At 39.3% G+C, this 20,369-nt stretch overlaps 1 long non-coding RNA gene across 1 annotated transcript; it reads right to left on the bottom strand.

Annotated features, from left to right (window-relative positions):
• Positions 1-5,086: 5,086 nt before the first annotated feature.
• On the bottom strand, positions 5,087-7,197 carry LOC138975825 (uncharacterized). The gene is made up of 3 exons (XR_011458769.1): positions 6,879-7,197; positions 6,314-6,419; positions 5,087-6,031 (listed from the first exon to the last, which is right to left on the bottom strand). It is a non-coding gene; the product is annotated as an uncharacterized lncRNA (long non-coding RNA).
• Positions 7,198-20,369: the final 13,172 nt, after the last annotated feature.

Raw genomic sequence — 20,369 nt, 5'->3', positions numbered from 1 at the left:
CCCCGATAGACGCCGTTATACATGGAGGAAATTTAATTTCCTTAAACAAGGGAGATTGGATTATTTCCTGATGTCAAGTAATTTGTTGATGGAGGTAAATGGTTGTGACATTGAGTGTGGTTATAGATCTGACCACTCGCCAGTAACACTTACGTTAAAGACAGAAGATATAAAAAGAGACAGACCTTTTTGGAAATTTAATAACTCGCTGATGTTTGATAGTGAATATGTTAAAGAAATTAATTATTGATGTGAAGAAGTTTTAAGCACTGCCAGTGTATGATATCTGCCGTGTAAAGGCAGAAGGAAGCAAGTCCATGAAACATAGTTTCGAGAAAATCGACATTTTCTGTTTGCATCACTGTTTTGGAATGAAAAGCTTTAAATGATTTTTTTGTTTGCTGATAACATGTAGGGCATTATTGTGCGTTTCTGCTATGAATATTAAAACCCTCTTTTGATTCATCAATTAGAAATAATGATTTTTGTGGACTTACTGCCTTTTGCCGAATTAACTCCCTAAACTCATTCACTCAAAAATAATGGTAAAAGGCAGTAAGAGGACATACTGCTTTCTGCCAAATTATATCCCGACTTAAATCTTATTTTTAAAAAAATGGCAAAAAGCAGCATTGGACTTACTGCTTTCTGCCATATTATATCCTGGTCGATATATCTGGCTGAGAAAAGGGCATAGAGCAGCAAGTGGACTTACTGCTTTCTGCTAATTTATTATCTCCGAAAATTGAAAGTAAAAGAAAATACACGCAACACTGCTTTTGGAACGTTTTTTCAAATGTTACTTTACGTCCAGTGATTTCGTGAATTTCTGAATGCACACACAACTTCCTTGGTAAACAATTTGTATTTTCTTTTGTGATTAACTGAGACAAATGTTCCCGTTTTCTTAAATTTCAACACATGCTCAAGTTAGTCTTTGTCTTGGTTCCTCGTTTTGCTGATCATTCTGTAGTCGCTCACTCATGATTAACTTTATTGTTAATCCGTTCTTGTGTCATTGATATCGTATAAAAAGATCATTATTTTTAATACAAGTCAGATCTTGATACTCTCTTTTGATATTCACAAGACAAATATTGACTTGAACGCAAGTCTTTTAACATTAAAATAAAAATCTAAGAAAACGTTTACACACACACACACACGCTTTTTATCTTGCTGCTTGTCTGTAACACACACACACACACACACACACACCTTTTAGTGCGGTTACCGTGCCAAAAATCATGCTTCAACCCACCAGTTTTTGCAAGAAATTTTTTTTTGCGGGAATGTCCTCTAGACAGTCTGGTTAGTGCCCAGTGCAAAATCTAAGTTTCAAACTATCCGCACAATCGAGAAATTTGCATATTAGTGACGTCATACATTAGTGGAAGAAGACACTGTTTTGTTCTCCAAGATAAGCCTATCATGTTGCATCTCGTTAGAAAGATCTCGGCTCAGAGGACTCAGAAATGCAGCTATTTAATATCTATGACGGCAGTAGTTGACACAAAACGCGTTGAAAATAGAATCCGAGTGCTTTTTCGCATAAACACACACATACACATACACACACACACACACACACACACACTCACACACACACAAACATACACACACACACACACACACACACACACAGAGAGAAAAATACACACGCATGTGCTTTCAAGCACACGCACACTCTTTTATATTCTCTCACCTCTGCTTCTCAATATGCCTCGCCTTATTCAGTAAAGTTGGACGGGGAATTGGAGCAACTGGCACCACGACACTCTCCACACCCAGGCGAATAAACGAGTCCGTGTTTACGACAGCTGCATCTTCTTGTGTCACAGTCAGTCTTGCATGCACACCGAATCACTTTCAGAAGAGCTGCTGGTGCTGCTGGTAGGTCCGATGTGCTTTGGCAGCATTTGGGGCATACACAGTGCATAGTGCATCGTACAGGCCAGTTTCCGCCATGAGATGTCCTATACAAGCGAGAAAACTCATCTCCATGTGGAAGGGACCAAGCCGAAGAACTACAGAACGTAGCTCACTGAAAGCTGCTTCTGCTGATATGATGCTGAGGGCCTTCCACCACAGGGGCTGATCAAAAGGTGACTACAGGGGTTTTGTTGTATCACCTAGCTTCAGCAGAAAGAAACAACAGCGTTGAATAGATACAAGTTTTGTCACTGGGTTTGAGATCAATCATCGACAAGAAGACAATAGATGACTGACCTGGAAAGTCACCATTGTGGACGGCCTGCATTACTCCTGACCAGAACGGTCTCTGAGGACTGAGCAGCCATGCTGACTTCCATAGGACTTCAACTTCTTTGGTAGGGTCTTCAACTAGGACTGTCCTTAACTTCTCATAGGTGAGACTTGCCAGGCCTTCACATCTCTCATCGTAGAAACTGATTTTGACACGGGCTTTCTTCATGACCTCCTCCAGCCTAACCTCTGTTTTCAGAGCGATGGACGACCTATTTTTGATGAACGGGGTTATGGAAGCAATCATGCCCATTCCATGGAAGGTATTCAGGCCATCAATTGTTCCAGTGTTATGATCGACATTGTCTGCCATGTACTGCATGAAATGTTCATCTGTGGCTGGCACGATTATCTCCTGGGTGGCAGCCGCACTCATTTCGTCCGTCTTTACTTCTCTGTAAGAGGAGCTGAATCCAAGGGAGTACAGAACCAAAACAGTGGTGCATCTGAACTCCAAGACCAATCTGCAGTGGAGCAATTAAAATTCTTGGGCGAGCTGCTTGCATAATTGCTTGGCCGATTGAAGCAACCTTCACATTAGTGTCCTTTCCACTGAAGATCTCTCCGAGGAAAGTTTGCAAGGATTTTGGCACAAAATCAAGGTTTGCTGTAATTGAGAAAGTGCTGTCTGGACTTGGGTATTCTTTTCTGCTGGTGTTTATCTTCTTAATGTCACTTTTGATAAGTTCAGCAGCAGCTCTGATGATGTTGTCTTTTTGAGTTTCTTCGTCGGTTGTCTCAGGTGTCGAATAAAAGGAATGAAGAATAGACCATGTAGTCCTCTGAAATGTTACCACGTTTGCTTTCCCATCCATTTCTGTGATGATAATTTCATTACCAAAATGTTTCTTTAATTCTTCTTTCATCTTTGAGTGACTATAACAGTCACCACATGTAAACTCTTTCCTTTTTCTGATGAGGTCGATGATGGTGACTTTGTATCTTTTTTTTGCAGATAATTGACAACTTTTCTGCACGCTTCTGCTCTTTTTTCATCGACTGGTCTTCCTTGTTTTGGTCTTTTGTTGTCAGTGTCTGATGCAAAGCACTTTGGAAGTTTCCTTTTTGTTCTAAAATTGGTGCTGCATGATTGGTGGTACAAAGCATCAGCTGCTGGAAGGTCCGAGACGAATTCTATCTTGCCTTTTACCTTTTCAGGCCATTCGTCTGCTCTTTCAGCACAGATTCTATAGACGGTCTTCTGAAAATCTAAAGTGCGAACAGGAAGTACTGTTGGACCTCGTTTTGAAACAAGTTCTGCATGCATGCCACAAAATAAACAACATTTCCTGAAATCAAAGGGCTGATTCTTTGACCGCAGTCCTTGGTTCAAATTTGCAGCAGTATCTTCATCTTTTTTCCCACGAAGGTAGGCTGCTATGTTGTGCTTGTTCGTATATGAACTGCGACAACATACATGCACAGCCTACCCCTCTGCAACAACAATTCAATCACCACGCTGGGTACTGACTCTGTGTATGGTGTCTCTTCCCTTCTGTTGCGGAATGACGATCTGCTCCACTGAATAAAGGCTGCCTCCACACAGGATACACAACTGCTCCATGATCTGGAAAAAAATACATTCATAACATAAACTTAAATAAAGCAGTTGGATTGACACTGTGTGTATAATTGTCCAGACGCTAATTAATTTTGTCTTTAAGTAGTACAGCATATTTTATTATATAATATCCTGAATACAGTGAAACACCCTTATTAAGACCCTCCATTTTAAGACCTGGTTTTCTCAGATTATTTTGTTGGTCTTAAGAAAGGGGGTTCCAATGAAACATGATTTATTGAAAATATAATATATACGGGATTTGTTTTATTAAGCCTTTTTTATGAAAACTTTTTTTTTTAGCCTTTAATAGAAATTGCTGATATGTCAAACCTACCTCATTCTTGTCTCATTCGCAGTGGTCACTGGTGTAGAGCAAGGTTTTCGCTCAGAAAGCAGGTGACTGTAGAAAAAAAATGATAACATTAATGATTTACGCATCAAATAAAGGCTATCGAGATAGCATTCCATCAGAGAAGTGCCTAAAGTGTCAGCAATGGCGACAATAACATAAAAACATAAATAAAACATCACCGAACAGTGCAACAGGAAGGTTATTTTTGACAGCATTCGCCTACCATACATACTGGAAGCACGATCAACAATTCGCACGGTCTTTGAGTATAATATACTTTTTTTTTCTAATCTAACTTCATAATTGTATTTGTGATGCTGAGCATATCAACTGCAAAGATTATCTGCACGTTTGAAACGGTAAAACAAGTTTTAGACTCATGTTGTGCTGTCTGGAAGCAGACGAACTTTTAGCGAAGCTAGGTCGTCTGCATATCAGGCTTTTTTCTTTCCAATGCATTCGTATGGCATAAATAAAGAACTAGCGCTAGCATTCTACACATGCAGCCGAGAAAATGAAGTGGTAAAAATGTTAAAGGACGAATAAAAACGTAAAGATTATCGATTACTCACCTTTTTGCATGTGGCCACGCGAAGCACGTTCGACTAGACTTTGAGTGCATGGCGCGCATAAACTTCCGGCTTTGCGACGGCAGGCCAAACCAGTCAAATCTGCCTGTTCCGTGTGATTGCATGACTTTTCTGATCCGATAACTCACTTATTCCATTACCTCAGGGCTTAGATTTTGAACTGGGTACTAAAGGACACTTTATCTACCAGTCTGTGCTGATTTCATTTTTGTTGCAATTAGTGGTACCCCTTTAGCTCCCGTAATTCCACTATTTTCTTTCCTTCTCACTCTCTTTCTCGCTTTCGTTTGCTAATAAGAATTAGAATCCAGGATCTGACAATAAGACGTTTTATTTATTGAGTTTGACTAACGATTTCCAAAGGACACAAAATTAAAGCAACAGCATGACAAAAATAACTAGTGTGTCAAGCCGCCATTATACCAGAATTAAGAATAGGTCATCGTGCAGTCTTGATTTCCAAAGTACACAAAATTAAAGCAACAGCATGACAAAAAGAACTGGGTTGACAAGCCGCCATTATACCAGAATTAACAATAGATAATCGTGCAGTCTTGATTTCCAAAGGACACAAAATTAAAGCAACAGCATGACAAAAAGAAATGGTTTGACAAACCGCCATTATACCAGAGTTAACAACATTATCGTGCAGTGTTGACTTTCAGCTGAAGTGTTCCACTTTTGAACAAAATGTGTTTAATTAGTCTTGAAAACTGTGTGATGAACTATATAACCATTTGTAGTTGTACACCATGCGCGCTACATTTGCTTGTAGAATTACATAGTAATTCACACACTGTCCACAAACATTGTAGTTGAGTGTTCAACTAGCAAAACCGGCCACAAACCTGCAAACTATGATGTAGTATATTCATTTATCACCCCATCTACCCCAGTTACAGTCTACATCCCTTCTAAAACTATTCACTGACATTCTGCCATCCGACTGATGACAATTATCAACTACAGCGATTAACTGGATGTAGATTTTTTTCCATGAGCCTGTTTGGATAACTAACAAACAACATACAATCCCCCCACCTCCTCCCCCTCCTCGTCCCCACGTTCTGCATCTCTGCGCTCAGCATCTGTTATTGTCAAACTGAAAGTTGTCAGTATTACTCCTCTTCCTCTTCTTTGGCCCATAACCGTCGTATGTTGCTGGCATTTTCATCTGGGCAAGGTCCATTGTGGCCTCTTCTCCTGCAAGCCGAGGTGGTTGTATCTCGCAGTTGCAACCTGCCAGCAACGCTTACACATCTGTCAAATGAAAAAGGCAGCAAAAGTGAGACATTTTATTGACAAATCTCCTCCCCACCCTCCTTCACATCATTCTTTTCCTCTCCCGCGCACATCACCTCCCCCCCCCCTCCGGGCTACTATAATGACAAACGATTACTGCTGCTGATGATGATACTAATACTACTGGAACGAAAATGATGTAAAGATGTTGCTCGTTTTAAAATATACCTCTTCAGCCCGAGAAAAGAAAGGAATGAAAAAATGTTGCACGCTATTTTTGGCTGTGTCAGTGAAACATACCTTGTTTTGGGCCCTTGAACATAAAGGGGCAGTGGTGGCGAGTATCCCTCAGACTGCATGTGTGCTGCAGCTGTCGTCGCTGCCTGTCCCACTTCGAATCACATTTCTGTCAAATACAATAGGACATAATACTTATTCCGATGGTTGGAAGCACAAAGAGACCGGATAACAATCCTCCAGTATAATGTCATACTGCCGTTCCAGATCTAACACGCTGTCAGTGCTCAAGACCACAAGTCACTCATTCTAGATCAAAACAACTATCTCTTTGTATTAGAAACATGCTATATGCATCCATAAATATCATGATGAAAATAGCAGAAGTGAATAGTTAAGAAGTCACGGTAGAAGTAGCGTACAACAACAAAACTATAATAAATGGGCATTTGAACTATGGCATTTTACTTTCTAGCTCCGTAATGCAAGTGCACATTGGAATACCCAAATCAGTCAGAAAATCAGTGTTGTCGTTGTAAATTCCCACACACCTATTGAGAGAGAGAGTCATTTCAGACCGGAACGCAAAACTGCCAACAACAAGAATGAAACAAACAAACCAACTTACTGTTGCTTCGGATAGTTGAACACGTCGGCAGCAGCTCTCATCGCCATTTTCCCCGACAAAGGCCAGGGAAATAATGATACAATAAGCTTAGTTCTGATTGGTTAACCGCAGTCAGGATTACAAAAGGGTGAACGCGATTGGTTAATGGACATAGAGCGCTAAACCATGCAAACTCGTTTTGAGGCTTGCAAGGAAGTAAGTCCAGTGCAAACCTGAAAACCAAAAGTCCCTGGACTTGCTTCCATTTGCCGATTTTTATCCTTCGATTACATTTTTTTAGTGGACTTACTTCTTCAAAAAGTCAATAAATATTGATCGCATATCTTAGACATTTTGACACAAGATGCGCCTTTTACCCCTCTGCATTGTGATATGAAAATCTCATTTTTACCAAATTTGGACTTACTGCCTTCTGCCAATACACGGCAGATATGGATGGTATACATTTAATACCCAATGATGAAATACAATTTAGAATAAGCGATCAGTTATTTTTTGAAACCTTATTAATGAAAATTAGGGGAAAGACAATGCCTCCGAAAAGAAAACAAGTCGCGTAAGGCGAAATTACTACATTTTGTCAAGCTGTGGAACTCACAGAAAGAAACTGAACGTAGTCTGCCGCTAGTGCAAAAGGCAGTGAAAGTGACGAGCCTGTTTGGCGCGGTAGCGGTTGCGCTGTGCTTCATAGCACGCTTTACTGTACCTCTCTTCGTTTTAACTTTCTGAGCGTGTTTTTAACCAAACATATCATATCTATATGTTTTTGGAATCAGGAACCGACAAGGAATAAGATGTAATAGTTTTTAAAACGATTTCGGAAATTTAATTTTGATCATAATTTTTATATTTTTAATTTTAAGAGCTTGTTTTTAATCCAAATATAACAAATTTATATGTTTTTGGAATTAAAAAATGATGAAGAATAAGATAAACGTAAATTTGGATCGTTTTATAAAAAAAATATTTTTTTTACAATTTTCAGATTTTTAATGACCAAAGTCATCAATTAATTTTTTAGCCACCAAACTGAAATGCAATACCAAAGTCCGGCCTTCGTCGAAGATTGCTTGGCCAAAGTTTCAATCAATTTGATGGAAAAATGAGGGTGTGACTGTGCCGCCTCAACTTTTACAAAAAGCCGGATATGACGTCATCAAAGACATTTATCGAAAAAAAGAAAAAAACGTCCGGGGATATCATTCCCAGGAACTCTCATGTCAAATTTCATAAAGATCGGTCCAGTAGTTTAGTCTGAATCGCTCTACACACACACACAGACAGACACACACACACACACACACGCACATACACCACGACCCTCGTCTTGATTCCCCTCTATGTTAAAACATTTAGTCAAAACTTGACTAAATGTAAAAAGAGAAGTAAATATTGAAAAAGAATTAATGATGAAATTACAGTTATTAGAAAGTAATGTGACTAATGATTCCTTATTACTGATTGAAATGTTAAATACCCAGTTGGAAAATTTGAGGAAGAAAAAGATTGATGGTATGTTGATAAGATCAAAAGCTAGGTGGCAGAAGGAGAAAAGGTGAGTAAGTACTTTTGTAATATGGAAAACCGCCATTATCAGAATAAGGCCATGAGTGTTTTGCAAAATGGTGACACTGGTGAATTAATATTTGAACACAGACAGATTTTGCAAAACGTGAAACAGTTTTACGAAGGTTTGTATAATCTGCAACCAACAGAAGATGTTGATTAACAGGAACTATTTATGGAAAAAACACATCCCGTTTTGACAAATGAAGACAGAGATAATATTGAGGGGAATCTTACCTATACTGAAATGTGCTCAGCATTACGGAAAATGAGAAACGGAACAAGCCCAGGACCTGACGGGTTTACAACAGAATTTTACAAATATTTCTTCCAGGATTTTGGATTATTTCTGCTACGTTCTGCAAATGCTGGATTTCAATGTGGAGAATTGTCCGTTACACAGAAACATGGCATTATTACATGCATTCCGAAACAAGACAAGCCAAAACAATTTATTAAGAACTGGCGGCCAATATCCCTGCTTAACATATCCTATAAAATTTGTTCATCCTGTATTGCGAATAGATTGAAAATAATGTTACCTAAGATTATTAGTGAACATCAAACAGGTTTTATGAAAGGAAGATTTATCGGGGATAATATACGTTTGCTGTATGATGTGTTGGTGTTTACTGAAAGAGAAAATATACCAGGTTTGCTGCTTGCAATTGATTTTGAAAAGGCGTTCGACAGTGTGTCCTGGCCCTTTTTACAAAAGGCATTGAATTTTTTCAATTTTGGAAACGATGTAAAACAGTGGATACGAGGTTTTTTTTATCAAGATATACAGACATGTGTTACAGTAAATGGCCAATATTCTGGTTGGTTTAATATAAGAAGAGGCGTCCGACAAGGCGATAGTCTCTCACCATATTTGTATTTAATATGTTCCGAGATACTATCATTAATGTTACGTAATAACTCTGTGATCTTTCTTTCTTTATTTGGTGTTTAACGTCGTTTTCAACCACGAAGGTTATATCGCGACGAAACTCTGTGATAAAAGGATTGAAATTGAATAACGAGGAAGTGTTATTGTCTCAATTTGCGGACGATACAACTCTTTATTTGGATGGCAGTAAGGAATCGTTTGTTGAATGTGTTAAAACTTTACAGAAATTTTCTAAATTTTCCGGATTAAAGATAAACAATGAAAAAACTCAAATTGTCTGGATTGGAAGAAAGCGAAATTCACAAGAAAGATATATGAGGGATATGAACTTCTGTTGGGACCCTGGGATTTTTAAATTATTGGGAGTCAAATTTTCGACAAACACCGGCAACATTCTGGAAATTAATTATGAAGGAAAATTAAAAGAGATTAAAAGAATTTTAAACGATTGGAGCAGAAGACAGTTAACACCATTCGGTAGAATTATAATTTTGAAAACTTTGGTCCTTTCAAAATTGGTTTATTTATTAACTGTATTGCCAGACCCACCCGAAGACTTTTTACGAGAAGTGAATGCAGCCTTTTATTCCTTCCTGTGGAATGGTAAATCTGCAAAAATTCGGCGTAATGTCGTTTGCAGACCCTATTGCAATGGTGGTCTGAATATGATTGACATTTACACTTTTGTCAAGATAAATTGGATTCGCAGATTAAAGATGTTTGAATTTGATGTAAAAAAGCTTATTTTTGATATGATACCTGGAATGAAAGACATATTTAAAGTGGGTGCCGAGTATGTAAATGTGTTAATGAAACGATGTGGAAACAGTTTTTGGAAGGATGTTTTGAAACATTATAAGAAATGCTGTTCCTTAAGCGAGGTAATTAATGTGAATGATTTTGTTTCCGAATGTATACATTACAATTTGAACATTATACGAGACCACGGTACAATAGTAAATAAAGGAATGGATTGAAAATGATGTAGTGTTTGTCCATCAGTTGCTACATTTAAATGGAAAATTTTTTACCTTTGAAGAATTTAGGTTAAATTTTCCTTTTGTTCAAATTTTTTATTCTATGAGGGAGTGATTAAGTCCATACGAAAATATCAGAGAAAAGTAAAAATTGATTCGTTGAATGGTTTTCAGATTAGGGATTATAAACCCTGGCAGATTATTTGTAGAGGCAAACAGGCAATTAAAGAAGTCTTTTTGAAATCAAACTTTGATGATAACCCTGCAGGCATGAACAGATGGAATATGTATTTTTACAACCTGAACTGGAAACAGATTTTTGATAAGTGTTTTAAAACAACTAAAGACACACAGTTACGATGGTTCCAGACCAGATTGCTTCACCGCATTCTTGGTGTTGCGAGCCGGTTATTTGTTCAAAAGATTCTTGACAGTCCCCTTTGTGCCTTTTGTAAAATTTAAAATGAAACAATTTCCCATATATTTTGGTACTGCCCGCTTAGTCGGAAATTTTGGACTGATTTGGAAGATTTGTTAAACAGAAGTGGTATTTACCGCGCAAATGTTCTTTTTACAGAAGAATTTATTTTGTTTGGGTGTATGAACAATGTTAAGGTAGATGTGGTTTTGGATTTTATCATTTTGTTTGCAAAGTTTTATATTTATAAGAGTAAGTTACAAGAGACAAGGCCACTGTTAGAAATATTTTTTAAGAAATTTGAAATACAGATTTGAAATAGAAAAATATTCCAGTTTCAATTCTGGTAACATTACCAAATTTGTAGAATTATGGTCCCCATATGAACGGTTAGGTAGTACGCTAGCTAGTTGTGCAGAGATGTGATGATTTGCGTATATATATATATATATATATATAAAACATCAGAAATTGTGAAAGAAACAATTAAAAGTCAGCAGAGACTTTCTTCCGAGATTTGTTAAAATCTCTTAGCAGAGATAGAGAGAGAAATAAGTATCCCTTCACAGACAGCCTATTGGGAGCATCAGACCCTCCTCAAGGGGGACCGAGATTTACAGAGCAAAGTCCCTTTGTGGGGGACGTATCGCAAGGTAATCTAGTCCTGAGGAGGACCATTGTATTTGTACCTAGACCAGACACGTGTTTCGACACTATTGTGTCTCATCAGTGGTCAGGTGGTACTGATGGCGAGAGTTGTCAACCCATGGTATCCAACTAAGAAGCAAACCATTCTCTGAATGGTAGCTTCTGTTGGCATGGGAGACTACCCTCATCTGACAACCCCAAGAGGATATCTGTGAAGGGAAACACTTTGATTTAAGGCCAAAGTGTAGAATTGATATTTATTAAGAAAGAATTTAGAAATTTAGTCAAGTTTTAACCAAGAAATTAGGTTAAAACAAGGGAAATTTGAAAAAGCCTAAAGGGAGGTAACTCTGTACCAGCCTATAGATATATAATTATATGTGTGTTTTTGCTTTGATTTTTGTTTTGTTGTTGTTTTTGTTTTGTGTTTTTTTTTCTTTGTTTGACGGTATTATTAACTGACTGTATTATTATTAAGCAGGTAATACGTCCATAATGTCAAGTATTGTAATCTGCATGTTATGTTAAGCTCCGGCCTTACTTGTAGGCGAACGGTATGTTATATGTCCGTCTGTCTGTTATGTCCTAATGTTGTATATATGTCTTGTATACTTGCCATTTACATATCTATTATAAATGTTGATGGATGAATGATGATAAATTGTAGACGGATGCATGTTATTGATTAAAAGCCCCACAATGATGTGCTTGGCAAAAAAAAAAAATATATATATATATATATATATATATTGTACTACGTTGCAAGCCCCTGGAGCAAATTTTTGATCAGTGCTTTTGTGACCAAGAAACAATTGACAAGTGGCTCTATCACATCTCCCCCTTTCCCCGTCGCGATATAACCTTCGTGGTTGAAAACGACCTTAAACACCAAATAAAGAAAGAAAGACAAGAGGGACTCAGGTGAAGATTACAGGACTGGGCTGACTGAATACAGGGGTTTACCTGTTATGATATGATGTCTGTATACGTGGCAAGAAAGATTCAACTCCAAAATTCGAAACGCAGCTAGCCCTTTTATTCATTTCATAATTTGGCCATGGACCTTTTGAAGATTACCTTGTGAGACTCTTTGACTGTTTTGAACCCTGTGATGCCTGTAGATTACATATGTTGCGATTGCCACTCCACCATTGTTTAAGAAGTTGATGAGTTTAATACAAGGTGGTCACAAAAACTGCAGGGCACTACTAGATCTGTATTTTCAGAAGGCCAAACACGTATTTAACCTAATAAGGTTTAAGCGCAGAATTAAGGAGCTAATGTGTTACATTTGTTGGTGCCTTGCTACCATATTGACAGCATTATATTAGTCATGTTCTAGTATTGTGTCACAGTGAGAAATCCAACAATTTGCAAGTTCTTTGGACGTCTAAAATGATTTGCAAGTTGGTTGGGTTATGTTTTATTTTCTGATTCGGTTTTGAATAATATAAGAGATTGAAGTTTATGTTCCATTTTCCAGACAGACCATTAATCGGTCAGCATCTCTTAATCTTTAAAAACAAAACACAGTTAACTACGATTTTCTATTTCTAGATGATGATTCACGCTCAAAATAAACGATGCAACACAAACTTTCTTCTATTTTTAGATTTCACAGGGTTTATTTAAAACAGGTATTTGTGTTAGGTTCATTTCCCTTTTATTTGGTTATTCTTTCAATGTGTCGGGGGATGTGTATGCTTTGTGTTTGTGCGTGTGTGTTTATGGGTCTTTTGTTTGGCTGTCCTTATAGCTTATTGCAGATGTATGACATGGTGCCTAAGGCGTTCTTTCAGTTCTAGATCTGGCAGATAACGGTTCTGTGCAGGCGGGTATTACCTCGAGACTCTTAGAGCTATACATACACATTCTGGCCCCCGTCCATCAGCAAATATATGAATTTAGCAAAAAACGTCATTTTGACAATTTGCGACACGTATATGTCCTGTTATCTGAGAGAGAGAATAACCAACACAAATTAAATTACAGATGCAAACAATGTAAAATGTCTTTCAGTTTAGTTGACTGATTCGACGGCGCAAAGTTATCCACACCGTCATTGTTGAGGGTAGGTGCAGCAAAGAGTCTATGACAGTATGCCGTAATATTGCACAAATCAACGGCACCCTTTTGATAGTGAACACATGCTGAAACTTGTTAGCAGTATTTGCATTAAATACATTTTCTTTTAAAGACTTGTAATCGCACGGCAGAGGCTTTGACAAGAAGAGTTTCCCATTTGATTGCTTTTCTTTTTTTTCTAAAAAACACTGTTCCTTGAATTTTGGTTTGTACATTCTGCATAACAAATAATTTGACATTGTTCTCATCGTTGAGCAAGTTTATATGAATTGTTAAGTGTCATTTTGGCTTTTATATTTGGAAAACTAGCAGTCAGGCCCGGCTTCGCCCGGGTGTTTCTGACCTCTCCTCTCTCACAAACCTGTAGAATCTTATTCCAATGTGGATAAAAAAAAATTAAAGTGTGAGTTCATACATTTGGATTTATAGGCAAGGCAAGTTTCTATTTCGTTCAACGTGTTCTCCGTGATTGGTGTACCCCTTCTCACACCCACTTTAGTTGCGGTCTGATAAAACCACGCATACGTCATGAGTGAGGGCGTCATACTGTATTGAACAGGGGAGAGAAGTCTGTAAATTCACGTGATCTCTCCCTGAGGCGATCGTTTCGTAAACAGTGTCTGGAAAATTCGAGAGACAGACTGTATTATGTGCGATGATTGGAAAGGGGGGAGGGGTGTTGGGAGTGTGTGTGTGGGGGGGGTGATAGCGGGTGGGGGGGCAGCCCTTGAGAATGACACGGTATACTGGTTTGATAATAGTTACCTCCCTTCCATGGGTGACAAAGCATGACTTACCTCTCTCGCACTATATAGCCTGTATTCATTAATGGGGAGGGTCATTATCCGAGGAAGGAAACAATGTCTCGAGAAACTAAAACCCAGGTGCATATCTGTGGGTTCAGGGCAGTGTGCATGCACACTTTATTGTTCCTACCTTTTGCCATCTCTGAGGTATGGCGACCACAGACACACAAACACACACACTTATATCCATTCTTATATAGCCCGGCTTCGCGAGTTACCTCCATTCCGTGAATAACAAAGAAAGAGTTACCTCCCTTTAATTCTAGAACCTTCCTAAAAATTCTAGCTCATTGTTAAATCAGTTACTACCACCAACATCATTTTACCGTTTATTGTTAATGATGATGTAGGGCTAGTGGTAGTTGTGGAGTCGGCGGTGGTGGTGGGAATGGGGGTGGTGGTGGTGGTGGGGTCGGATCTGGGGATTGAAAGAGGGGGGGGGGGGGGGGCAAGTTTACTTTTTTTTTAGAAGAGCCAAGCCACAACTAAAAGTTTCTCTCTCCGAGGGGGGGGGGGGGGAGGCGGAGGAGGATTGGAGGGCTGGCAGCGCAGCGGCGTCGGCAGCGGCGGTGGTGGTCAGGTGCACATCTTCAGTCACAGGAGTGCACGTGCACGACATCGTCTTCCTGCCCCCTCCCTTCTCGGAGCTTTGGCGATCACAGACAGACACACACACACACACACACACACACACACACACACACACACACACACACACACACACACACACAGACACTCTCTTTTATTTATATGCTAGCAGTTAAGCCCGGCTTCGCCCGGGAGTAAGCGGAGCCCTGTAGCAATTTAAGACGCTCGCTATCCCGTTATCATTAGCTTTACCTCCTTTGTTTGGATACAAAAAAAGAGTTATCTCCCTTACCTTCTAGAAATTTCCGGAACTGTCCAGTTAATTTTTCTTTCTTCATTTCTTCCCCTCATAGGAGCAATAGCGAGTCTCTAATATCACTGGCATAATGTGCTTGCTACAGGTGAACAGTAGGCACTGAACTGGTCTTGCACCATATAGGCTGTATTCAATAAATGGGAGGTCCATAATCTGAGAAAGGAAACAATGAATCAAGAAACTAAAACCCAGGTGCACATCTGCGGCACCTAGGGAGTGTACGTGCACACTATCTTGTTCCTGCCTCTTGCCATCTCAGAGGTATGGCGACCACAGACAGACACACACACACACCTTACCTTCTAGAAATTTCCGGAACTGTCCAGTTAATTTTTCTTTCTTCATTTCTTCCCCTCATAGGAGCAATAGCGAGTCTCTAATATCACTGGCATGATGTGCTTGCTACAGGTGAACAGTAGGCACTGAACTGGTCTTGCACCATATAGGCTGTATTCAATAAATGGGAGGTCCATAATCTGAGAAAGGAAACAATGAATCAAGAAACTAAAACCCAGGTGCACATCTGCGGCACCTAGGGAGTGTACGTGCACACTATCTTGTTCCTGCCTCTTGCCATCTCAGAGGTATGGCGACCACAGACAGACACACACACACACACACAGACAGACAGACACTCTCTTTTATTTATATGTATAGATAATAAAGGTGTTGTTTGTTTTATCATTGGCATTTGCGGATGAATTCATACTATACCGAGCAACAAAAGAAACGCGAAACAGTTCGTCATTGTTTGATTGACAAAATCTCCAACAATTATAGAGTTAGAATTATTAAACCACAAAAGTTTAATGAAGGCATGTTTGACCTTACTTTTGTGTGACTATTTTGATGCTGTGACTGTTTTAACACACGAGACAAGCAGGTTTATCGTTAAACACATAATGCACGCTCGCAGCACGTGCAAGTAGAGCAGGAGAAATCTGATGTGTGAGATGTGATCACTAATGCATTAGCAATCAAAAGAGACCATGGCACGCTTCCTGCCAGTCTCACTGTTGAAACAGCCAGAATGCCAAGATTGACACCACCAAAATGCCAGGTCGATTTAAAGCTGGGGATGATCCAAAAGCGCTGGCATGTGCTTTAAACGTGCATATTCCAACAGTTTATCACCTTCTGCAATGTTCTGGTGACATTGGAAGCACTGCAGTTATGCAACGCAGTGGATTTTTTCGCATTTCCCCAATAAGACAAGATCGCACTTTCCTGCCACGTCTTCGGCATCGATTCAATTCAGCCGCTGACACTACCAGGAACATCATTGGAAGCAAGCAGTGTCCGATCAGTGGCCAGAGAGCGCGATGAAGGCTGACTGAGCGAAACCTCCAAAACTTCGTTAACGTTAAACCTACTTGTCCCGTGTATTAAAACAGTCGCAGCATCAAAATAATCACGCAACAGCTAGATCAAACATGCCTTCATGACAATTTTGTGGTTTGATAATTCTAACTCCATAATTGTTCGAGATTTTGTCAATCAAACATTGCAGAATTTTTTCGCGTTTCTTTTGTGGCTCGGTATATGTTTGCAACCGATCCTGGAAAAAATACAAAAATGAGGCTCTGTAAACATTTTATACGCAGCGTATTCACCTACTAAGGTTACAGAGCCAAAAATCAGGCCATGTGATAAAATCTCATTACATCGTTCTGCTCCCGTTAATGGTGATCAACTTTTGGCACAGTGTCAAATAAAAACAAGTCGCGTAAGGCGAAAATACAACATTTAGTCAAGTAGCTGTCGAACTCACAGAATGAAACTGAACGCAATGCAACGCAGCAAGACCGTATACTCGTAGCATCGTCAGTCCACCGCTCACGGCATAGGCAGTGAAATTGACAAGAAGAGCGGGGTAGTAGTTGCGCTGGGAAGGATAGCACGCTTTTCTGTACCTCTCTTCGTTTTAACTTTCTGAGCGTGTTTTTAATCCAAACATATCATATCTATATGTTTTTGGAATCAGGAACCGACAAAGAATAAGATGAAAGTGTTTTTAAATTGATTTGGAAAATTTAATTTTGATAATAATTTTTATATATTTAATTTTCAGAGCTTGTTTTTACTCCGAATATAACATATTTATATGTTTTTGGAATCAGCAAATAATGGAGAATAAGATAAACGTAAATTTGGATCGTTTTATAAAAAACATATTTTTTTTACAATTTTCAGATTTTTAATGACCAAAGTCATTTATTAATTTTTAAGCCACCAAGCTGAAATGCAATACCGAAGTCCGGGCTTCGCCGAACATTACCCGACCAAAATTTCAACCAATTTGGTTGAAAAATGAGGGCGTGACAGTGCCGCCTCAACTTTCACGAAAAGCCGGATATGACGTCATCAAAGACATTTATCAAAAAAATGAAAAAATGTTCGGGGATTTCATACCCAGGAACTCTCATGTCAAATTTCATAAACATCGGTCCAGTAGTTTAGTCTGAATCGCTCTACACACACACACACACACACAGACACACACACACACGCACATACACCACGACCCTCGTCTCGATTCCCCCCTCTACGTTAAAACATTTAGTCAAAACTTGACTAAATGTAAAAAAGATTAAAAATGTACAAACACCACGGCATGGTATCTCTGATGATTTGTCTGCAAGAGCACGGTGTTTTTACCTCTTGAAGTTGATAGAGCATTTTAGTATCGCTGCCTGGGACTAGTTAGTTAGTTAGTTAGTTAGCTGTTGCTTTTCGGGTCCAGCGAACCATAATAGGCCAAATCAGGACCCCCTGCCTGGGACTGTAATTCGTAGCTATTGCCATTGTTGGAAAGACAAATGCGGCCTATCTGAAGACTACACGTGTTACACGAGCCTCCACGATGAGACCGCCATTGTATTTGTGACATTACAATACTAAACCATGTAGATTATCATACCAACATCCTACCCATACACCCCCTCTCTCCATCCACCCAGCCCAATCTTTGCAAACTCGACCTTGATTACTTCATCTGAGACAGACATATCATTTTTGAGAGCATACCCTTCATTAAAAAAGTACATAGACACATTTAGCTGTAGATATTTGTGATGTGGCTTTCTTTCTTTCTTTATTTGGTGTTTAACGTCGTTTTCAACCACGAAGGTTATATCGCGACGAGGGAAAGGGGGGAGATGGGATAGGGGAAAGGGGGGAGATGGGATAGAGCCACTTGTTAAGAGTTTCTTGTTCACAAAAGCACTAATCAAAAAATTGCTCCAGGGGCTTGCAACGTAGTACAATAATGACCTTACTGGGAGAATGCAAGTTTCCAGCACAAAGGACTAAACATTTCTTACATACTGCTTGACTAAAATCTTTACAAACATTGACTATATTCTATACAAGAACCACTTAACAAGGGTAATAAGTGAAGAATTTTATGGGTGAGAAAAGTAAAGTAAAAGGACTTTGGGGAGGCAGAAATAGAGAAGAAACAAGAAAAAGATCCTAATTAGGTTCACGGCATCGAGAGTGATGCGACCTTCTCTCAGAAGTTAGTAGAGAAGGCTCCCCCATCCACCACCCGGGGGACGCGCCTCTACGCCGATTAGGGGGCGCGAGGTGTGATGTGGCCAGTTATGTTAAAACCAAGTATCTTGCCAGAAAGGTAATTCATTCCCCTACTGTATGAAATAAAGAATTTTATTTTACATGAAATAGTGTTTATGCAGTGGACTGGAGACCTAGCAGGACACCCCCCCAAATAAAATTCGCAAAAACAAACTTGCAGACACTAAATTACACAAAAAATCAAAATAAGCAAGAGTGACCCCGTTTTTGATCTCAAATGAGCGTGGCTTTTGCACGAGAAAAAAAAACGGCGACGATCGCAAAGCAATGGACAATACCCACCATTTCCAGAGAAAAGAGCAACGGTTTGTCTTCTAACCAATTTTCACTTACATCTGGAAAACGACTCATAACAAATATATTTCTTATTACTTCATTGTCTACATTTGTTTTCATCGTGAATTATTACGTCCCAAGCATGTGATCTTTTTTTTGACAAAGCACGCCACAATCCTATTCAAGTATGATGTTTTGTAGGTTATGTTTTCATTTTATCGTCGATAATAGATATACTTTTAACTGAATCTGAGGTAGAAAATCTACTAAATATGTCTGACCAAAAAATGCATGCTATGCTACATACTTTAGAGAGCCCAACCATGTAATAACTAAATCATATCTTATACGTGAGTACTTAACGTACATGTACATAAAATCAAGGGTTCAAACTATAACCCCCGACACGTGTACAGCCTCGCAACGACCTTTATGTTTGCGTGCCGTTGCTGATGAGTGATTAACAAGTCAAGTAAATTGTTTTGAAGTTTAAAATAGAGTCCATTCAAAGCAATGACGTAGAGAGTACATTTGAGGTAAACCTAAAAACAAAATGCACCAGTTTATGTACCCCAGCTAAAATATTAATTCCTGTGTCTTATCATTTCAACTTTATTTGTCATCAAAAGCACTAACACTTATTTATCTGGGACACTATTCTGTTCAATCATACATTTAATTTGAGTCACACAACAACGCTCCATATAGCAATAGACATTGATAGAGAAATGTGTACGTGTTACTATTTAGACGACACTGAGCGCGTCCTATATGAAATCAAACACCGGATAGGACTCCGTGAAATCGCACAATGACTGACTGACTGACTATTCGGGTTTAACGTCCTCTTAGACCAACTGGTCTATATTGGGACAGGTATTGGTAATACGCTGAAGATATGGTGTGATACTTTGATTCGAACAAGCCCGCTGTGGCTGTCTTCTTCGACACACCAGCATTGGGTTTGTCTCGTCAAAGTATCGAAATACGATCATGATAATCAGAGACGAGAGATGATGCATGCGTGTCTTCGTGTTTTCCAAGCCCTGAGACTTTCGCTGTGAACGTGGGATCTTTTTCGTGCGCATGTGTGCACACGGGGGTGTTCGGACACCGAAGAGAGTCTGCACAAAGTTGACTCCGAGAAATAAATCTCTCGCCGAACGTGGGGATTGAACCCACGCTGATAGCGACCAACTGGCTACAAAGCCAGCGCGCTACCAACTGAGCTACGTCCCCTCCCCAATCGCACAATGCCCGCAAGCTGCTGTTACACGTTGTCCAGGTCGTGCCATTCGAGCAGCACCACCACCATTACTCAC

Source organism: Littorina saxatilis, linkage group LG9 (genome assembly GCF_037325665.1).
Source record: "Littorina saxatilis isolate snail1 linkage group LG9, US_GU_Lsax_2.0, whole genome shotgun sequence".
Classification (NCBI taxonomy): domain Eukaryota; kingdom Metazoa; phylum Mollusca; class Gastropoda; order Littorinimorpha; family Littorinidae; genus Littorina; species Littorina saxatilis.
The sequence above is the reverse complement of the archived record's forward strand: the minus strand, read 5'-3'. Positions and strand labels throughout refer to the sequence as shown.